Below are 8,602 nucleotides of genomic sequence, written 5' to 3'. Positions count from 1 at the left end.
GTAACATGTAGTTAAAAATCCCCTTCCAAACATAGGCTACTTTTTTCTAATTAATCCTCAAAATAGGGGGGTGAAAGTTTGTATGAAACTCATTATTGTTCCGCTTTCTCATAGAAATTCACGCGGGCGAAGCCGCGAGCTAAAGCTAGTAAATAAAGTAGAAGATTAGATTAGATTTATTCCACTAAATATTGCACATTATCTATGTATAGAGTTTAGGGTAAATATTAAACATAACATTGAATAGTGGATGAATTTTCGAGCGTTTTCAACTCCGTCATTATCCTCCTTCAAAATAAAGAACCATTCTAAAATCTTATAAATCAAATTATTTATAAATTAGAGTAGTAAAAATATTCTTGTCTTTGTTGAAATTTGTATAAGGGTAATGCGAAAATTCACCCAGTTAATAACTAGACGATAAATTAACAACCAGTGTGCAAGTTTCCTCGCGATATTACCTTTACTGGACGCAGGTGGTGGTCGATGAAAACAGAAATACAGGAATCGGCTTCATTAACAAAATTCACGTGGCACAAGTAAGATTCGAAACTAGGAATATTCGGTTTATTAAAATATTAAGACTGCCTGAGTCTTAACTATTGGACCATCAAGCTTCAGAGCTAGGCGATCATTAATATAACATTGTCATTTTTAAGTCTACAGCAGAGATTTATTGCCATACTTGTCTAGAAGAAATTACATTAGTTTATTTACCAATCTGACTATAGTGGTTTAGAAAATCTGTGTAAACTCACCCGCTAACCAATCACAGTGTGGCATTGTGACGCAACGACAACCACATCGCAATGTGATTGGTTCGCTGCGTTTCACTGCGAATCGATTCGATAGTGAGATGTGAAATGTAAATAAGCATTTCACTAGTATGACACCAGTATTAGCAATTAACACAAAAGAAAAGATAGAAGAAGACTATCTGATCGTATTCCCAGTTTCTTCCTCAGCCAGGGTCCGCAGCTCCATAGTAGCAAAATATTGGCACGCGTATCATCCTTCACGATATCAACCCACGCGATACTGCATATAATGAATGTATGGAGCAGAGACTCAAAACACATTTCAGAAAAATGTAACATTTTACAACTGCCAGTTACAAATTTAATCAAACGAAAAGGTTCGGGTGTCATAAGAAATTTAGTTTGTATGTCGAATGTAGGAAAGTTTTAACACAGGAGCAGAGAATAGGAACAGAGGCTAAGGATTCATACAACTACGTTTTCGTAGGTACACTACTATAAGGGTACAGCGCTCGGATAAAACTGGATAAAACCGGATAAAACCAGATAAAACCGGTTTACGCGCATTCGGCCAGTAGACAAGCTGACGGCCACGCAATCACTGTCACAATGATTCGCTGCTCAGTAAAAATTGATAATTTTAAATTGTTTTTACTGAAATTAAGTTTTGAATAGGGTAATAAATTTGCCGGACAAAAAATTTAGAAATTATATAAAAGAAGTACTTTGTAAAAAGGCATATTACAAGTCTGATGTTTATGTGAACGACAATAATGTCTGGCCCAAGCGTGGTGCAGTATCCTCATAACATATGTAGTTGATTTATGACATTATTACGTACGTTTTGTACATTTAGCTTTTTATTTATATATATATTATGTGTGACAATTTTCAATAAATTTATTGGAAATACAACTTTTGTTTTATTTATTTATTCAAATTTTGACATTTTTAATAATGATGTAAATTCGTCCTCCTAATTTTTAATATATGTATAAGACCTATATTTGTTAATTGACGTCCTTGGAGAAAAGGCTGCGGTGAAGTTTGTTGCGCCGCTTCTTCACCTGCGCTTTGGAAGTCGGCAGTAGACTTTAAGTAATTTTTTTGACGTCAATAAGTGATGTATATCATCCTAAATTGAATAAAGAATTGAATTTGAATAAAAAAAGTGTAAACAGCCAGATTCGGAGGTGTAAATCTAATATGTGTTTTGTTTATCTTATATCAATCTCCTTTGCCACTAAAATAGGTAACAATTTCGAACGCCTCCATAGTACGCTTTGTCTCTGTTCCGATTCCCTACTCATGTGGTTTTAAAGTGAAACGTTTGAACTTCAGAATTCTGAGACTGTTTGTCGTAACAGTCATGTTATATTATCACGTTTGAATTTTTATCCCTTTTTTAGTTCGTATTCGTTTTTTTTTAATATACAAATTCATTTTTAGGATATATTAGTGGTCCTATTCTAGGGCGGAACCACACGCCACGGGAAAAGTATAGTCGAAGTACAACTATTTTATTAATAATTTTGTATAATGAAAACATCCATAACAAAAACACCCAAACGTCCTTCTAAAACTGAAGTCATGCAAAAATAATGTCATTGCAAATTCACCCGTATTGCGGCCGTTATAGAGTTCCTTATAGGTCAACTTGATATGTGGTTGAATGTACAACTAAATTGAACGAACCAATTTGCGATTATGTGCATTAAAATCCTATGAAATTAATTAGCTATCGCGATGAAAACTTGACCATGATAGTCCGTTAGAGGTCGCTGGTTTCACATTAATTAGATTTAGTGATGGGAAAATAAGAGAGAAAATATAATTATTTATGTATTTGTGTTTTTAACCCCCGACGCAAAAAGAGGCGTGTTATAAGCCGTGTTTGTCTGTGTATCTATCTGTGGCATCGTAGCTCGCAAACGGATGAACCGATTTTCGTTTAGTTTTTTTTTTTGTGTCATAGATAATTTTATACCCAGTGTTCCGAGTCATGTTTCAGGAAAATCGGTTCAGCCGTTCAAAAGTTGTAGGGAAATGAATATTGAAAGTCGGTGTTTTTTTTAATTTGTCTAACAACTAAACTTGTTAACGCTTTAACAACTCAGTCAATAACGTTCCTACAAAATCACGTTTTAATTGCCAAGAGCATAACACTATTATATTTCAGTAATCCATACTAATTTTAAGAGAAAGTTTTTGTAATTTTGTGAGTTTGTATGTAGGGCTCAATCTATGGAATTACAGCACTGATTTAATATTTCATAATGAACTAGCTGTCTACCCGGCTTCGCACGAGTGACATATGCATGTTATATTACATAAGCGATCCTCTTGAATCACTATATGTGTTAATAAAACCCTCATCAAAATCCGTTGCCTAGTTTTAAATATCGAAGCTACATAGAGACAGACAAGACAGCGAGAAGCGATTTTGTTTTATATACTATGTAATGTTAATAATTCACAGTTGCCTGTTGTGGGTTGCGTTAAATTTAAAAAATCTAAATCAAAAAATTCATTCAAGAATTTACCAACACAGGCACTTTTTCACGTCATATATTCTAGATTAAATAATATTCACCGAAGCCACAAGCTACTAGCAATTCCGAACGACAAAACTTAAAGACAATACGACTGAAACACATCACAACGTAATGCAATTGCATTGCCATCACGATAAACAATCGCTGTAGGATTGTGTAGACTTTATGATCCCAATTCTAGTTTAATGGCCGTACTGTTGTTAATAAAGTGCAAAACAATGTAGATATCCAATTACGTTGTCTGCATTGTGTTGTCTATTTATGTTAATATTACCCCAGTTACCAGTGGCGTGGGGTGAAAAAAAGGAAAGGATTAATGCGCGTATAAACAAAACGTCATACCTATATTACTTAATTTGTAAAAAAAACGTGCAATCAATTACATACCTACCTTACTTTTGATTCTTTAAAACTATTTAAGTAGTTATCACAATCAAGCGAATCACTTAACACAATAAATAAAATAAAATCCGCGGGGTTTAGAATATGCCAAGGAAGCCGGTAGGAATCGTGTTCTAAGGAGGCTTCACCACTGCTAGTGAACATAGTTTAACACGCGGCTCCTTTCATTTTCTCTCTTGATTGATTGTCGATTGCTTTCAGGGCTGTGACGCCGCGAAGTTAAGTTATTTAAGTCGCTTAAGTGTGGATCATTGTGGATATATATATGATGACCAGTTCCCCCGGCAGCACCCGTTCACGAGTTGACGCGTGAGTCAGCCATCGCGAAGCTCAACCACAATAGAGGGAACCTCCCGACCCGATCCACACTTAAGCGACTTGAATATAATCTGAGACCAGTATTAGAAAATATATAGGTATATATATTTTCCTTTCATCAGCACTTGATCACAATCATAATATGTTTCAGTATACCTTTTGACCATGTACTTTATTGTGTACTTACATTGCTATATTACTAATAAAAAAATATACATAAATTTATATTTAAAAAATGATAAGCCCTACTGGCATAATAGGGACCAACACTGTTTGAATGAGTTTCTTTCGATATTTCTTCTCAGCAGTGATCGTTCCTAAATGCTAGTAGTTTGTAGCTTTGGTAAACATCATTTAATTTAGAATATGACGTGAAAAAGTGCCTGTGAAGGCCTAATAAATTCCTTCTGAATAAATTATTTGATTTTGATTTTGATTTAAGGAATCTGACCTGACTTACGATTACCTGCCGCCATCTAGTGACACAATATAGTAATGCTAATTATAGTCAACTAGTGCAAAAGAGTCATTATATATTGACAGATTGCTAACCTATCTCCTATATGAAAAATCTTGTACCCTTTCCCCTAATTGAATTTTACAATCTGCGCGGGAAGAGAAGCAGCTGGCACTTTATATGGATTTCTTTAGCTTCTAGGCTAACATGGAATGGGCTTCTGTTTTCCATGATGATAAATCACCACGTGTTCTATGTCCACGTCCCGCCAAATAACAGTTTATGGTGTTGGCGCAGCTCCAGTACATGTAGTCGGCCCTGCTACTGAGTACATTTTGCCCGCAGTCCTTAGCAATTAAAAGATTGACTCGATTACCAGAATGAGAGGGGGAGAGAGAGAGCGAGAGAGGGAGAGCACGCGGGAAATATATCCAAAGACAAAGGTCATAGACAATGCTAAATTGTTGCTATTTCCAACAGTAGTATGACAGTAGATACTCGATGAGTATACTATGAGTATACTATGAGTATACTTGATACTATAGATAGGTACTAGACACTTTTTAATAACAATGTTCTGACAAGTACAGACGCCGAGGACCTCGCTAATTGAAAGCGGAATCAGGGCGCCGACGCTTAATGACGGCGGTAGCAACCACTAAACAGCCCAGATGAGACAGCGACTTTTAAATACTTGTATGACCTAACTTAACTTGTTTTGGAGCAGTTGGCTAAAATAAATCAAGCCATTTACAAATAGACTCTATCCAGAAGTCGATCAACAAAAACAGAGCCGTCGAAACTTGAAAATCGGTCAATAAAAGCTCTTTATCCTGAAACAAACACCTCTCACGCAATCAACAGAGTGCGTCTGTGTGCGCCAATCTCCGAAACGGCGGGAAAGCGTCGATTCTCCTTACGTTTTCAATTTGCCGGAGTGAAAGAGTTCTGGGGTTCGATTCTGGAGTTTCGGAGATGTGAAAATATCACGAGAGCACTTTCGATTACTTATTTTATAATAATTTGCTTTGCCCAGCAGTGGAACCGAACCACCTGTGGAATGGCTCCATATTTCTTTTCTGAAAAGATATTATTTAAATCCAAATAGTTTTGTGCTGTAATTAATTATGCTAAGACATTATGCTAAGAAAAGTAATTAAGTGAGAGTGGACTTTAAACCAATTTATTAAATTGCTCATTACATTCTTCAATTACGTTATTATCATCATCGGCAGCCCACTGCTGGATATAGGTCAACCACTTTCGACCACGTTCTCAACTTACCCATCTTACCCTCGGATGTCCAACGCTTTGCTTGTCATCTGTACATTATAGCACGCTACTCCACCTATCATTTGAATTCCTTAGCAAGTTTTCCGATGTCCTGAACTGTCGTTTGCCTTCATAACGCCACGTCTAGAACCTATCTTGCAGTTTTACTAAGCATGTACCTCTCCATATATCAATGATTTATCTATATATTAATAAAATTTTAACTTAGCAAATTTCGCACACGAGTTTTCGCCTTAAAATCATCGATAAGTCACAAGAATCGCGCCACTGAGTCGATTTGGAATCGCGCTGGTATATTAAGCCTCATGTCGAAAGAGGTTTGCCGATGCTAGATTAGATGTGACTGAATTTGTTCAACATTTTAGCTTTTCCTGAGTAAGCATTTACTTAGTAAAAGTAATATATCATTAGGGAATTTTATTTTATTTTCAGAAAAGTAACAGACAATGCCGAATCGAACATAGGGACCAATCTGAAGAGCTTACTCAATTGTTCACGCTCCTCCTGCGGAACCTCGAAAGAAAAGACGGTAATTTTCACAGCTATCTACAATTATTATTAGTCTACTCAGTAATAATAATAAAAGAAATGCAGTTTTATGACCCAACCTAATCGGAAACTGAAGAAGATGAATTCGATATCTCCACGAAATATATAGCGAAATAATTAAAAAAAAATGTCGTACGGAATAGATTTATTTTGAATGAATATTAAATAAATTTAATTGACAGTTAACATGTTTTGCCGTTTTCCATGAAAAACGCACAGATGACTGATAGTGAGAGTTTCAATGCCTTATATGGGGAAACCTACTCTTTTATTGTGCCTTTACAGAAAGTTAAAAACAGAAAACAACTCGTTGAAACTAGTTACAAGGTGAATAAGCTTCCGGAAAAATACGGAATTAAAACCTCGGTAAATAAGCTTCCGGAAAAATAAGGAATAAAAACATCCCGTCTGGTTTCCGATTGAAACAACTTTATCTTGTGGCTTCAGTTCCAATCGGGGCTGTTTCTTGTTATATTTAGGTTAGGATTTTTTTTTGTTTACTAACATTTATTAGAAACTAGGTAATATTAATTTATGCATAAATAAAATTATTTCGGAACCTATAGTGTTTAATTAACCTTGAGATTTAGACGTATACTAATTAAAATATCACAAAACACACAAATAATAAATTGTTTTGTACAAAAAATACTAGTCTATGTTTATTTATCAATTGCGGCTAATTCTTTCTTATCGAGTGTGTTTTGTCTCAATGGCGTGAGATTTTATTCAAGTCGCCTTAAGGCATCTGACATGACTTAATACGACTACCTCTGCCAACATCTAGTTACAGGCACACACACGTTAGTGAACATAAACTGTCCGCCAGTGTGCAGGTTTCCTCTCGACGTTTTCCTTCACCAGAAGCAAATCGTGGTATATGAAAAAAAAAACAGAAATTAGAGTATGAAACAGTAATTATAGCAATTAAAGAGTCTTATTAAAAGAAATTTAAACATTTTCTTTGTTTAAATAATCCGGTTGTGTATCTGCAGTCTGCACGTCAGTCGCTTAAGTATTATGTCAACAAAACCATATCACTTGACAAAACCATATCACTTGACAAAACCATATCACTTAACAAAACCATATCACTTAACAAAACCATATCACTTAACAAAACCATATCACTTAACAAAACCATATCACTTGACAAAACCATATCACTTGACAAAACCATATCACTTAACAAAACCATATCACTTAACAAAACCATATCACTTGACAAAACCATATCACTTGACAAAACCATATCACTTAACAAAACCATATCACTTAACAAAACCATATCACTTAACAAAACCATATCACTTGACAAAACCATATCACTTGACAAAACCATATCACTTAACAAAACCATATCACTTTACAAAACCATATCACTTAACAAAACCATATCACTTGACAAAACCATATCACTTAACAAAACCATATCACTTAACAAAACCATATCACTTAACAAAACCATATCACTTAACAAAACCATATCACTTGACAAAACCATATCACTTAACAAAACCATATCACTTAACAAAACCATATCACTTGACAAAACCATACGACATACATTTGATACATACATTTGACGACCTCGGTGGCGCAGTGGTAAGGTTCTAGCGACTGAACCGAGAGGTCCCGGGTTCGATCCCCGGTCGGGTCATGATGGAAAATTATCTTTTTCTGATTGGCCCGGGTCTTGGATGTTTATCTATATATGTATTTGTTATAAAATATAGTATCGTTGAGTTAGTATCCCATAACACAAGTCTCGAACTTACTTTGGGGCTAGCTCAATCTGTGTGATTTGTCCTAAAAAAAAAAAATAATCCTAACTTCCTAACTAATATTATAAATGCGAAAGTAAGTTTGTTTGTTACCTCTTTACTCTTCCCGCTCTATCTACCAAATTAATCTTCTTGAAATTTTACATACATATAGTTTGAAGTATCGAGACGGACATAGGGTACCTTTCATCCCGGAAAATTAACGCGGGCGAAGCCGCGGGCAAAGGCTAGTACTTATATAAATTCAGTCAACATACAAGTTAATTACTTATTTATAAGTAGGATAACTTCCATAAGGTATTTCGTTTTTAGCGCACCCATTTTAGGGACTAATGGGCGCTGCGGTCGGCAACCGACTGGCTGGAGTGGTGTGCGCCATTTTATGTTTTACTCGAGTAATGCTCGTGTTGTGTACAGTTTAAAATAAAAATAGAAGAAGTTGCTATATTTTCGACTGTCTAACAAAATCTTTAGACAGTCTGTTTT

This window comes from Plodia interpunctella, chromosome 25 (genome assembly GCF_027563975.2).
Source record: "Plodia interpunctella isolate USDA-ARS_2022_Savannah chromosome 25, ilPloInte3.2, whole genome shotgun sequence".
Classification (NCBI taxonomy): Eukaryota; Metazoa; Arthropoda; class Insecta; order Lepidoptera; family Pyralidae; genus Plodia; species Plodia interpunctella.
The sequence above is the reverse complement of the archived record's forward strand: the minus strand, read 5'-3'. Positions refer to the sequence as shown.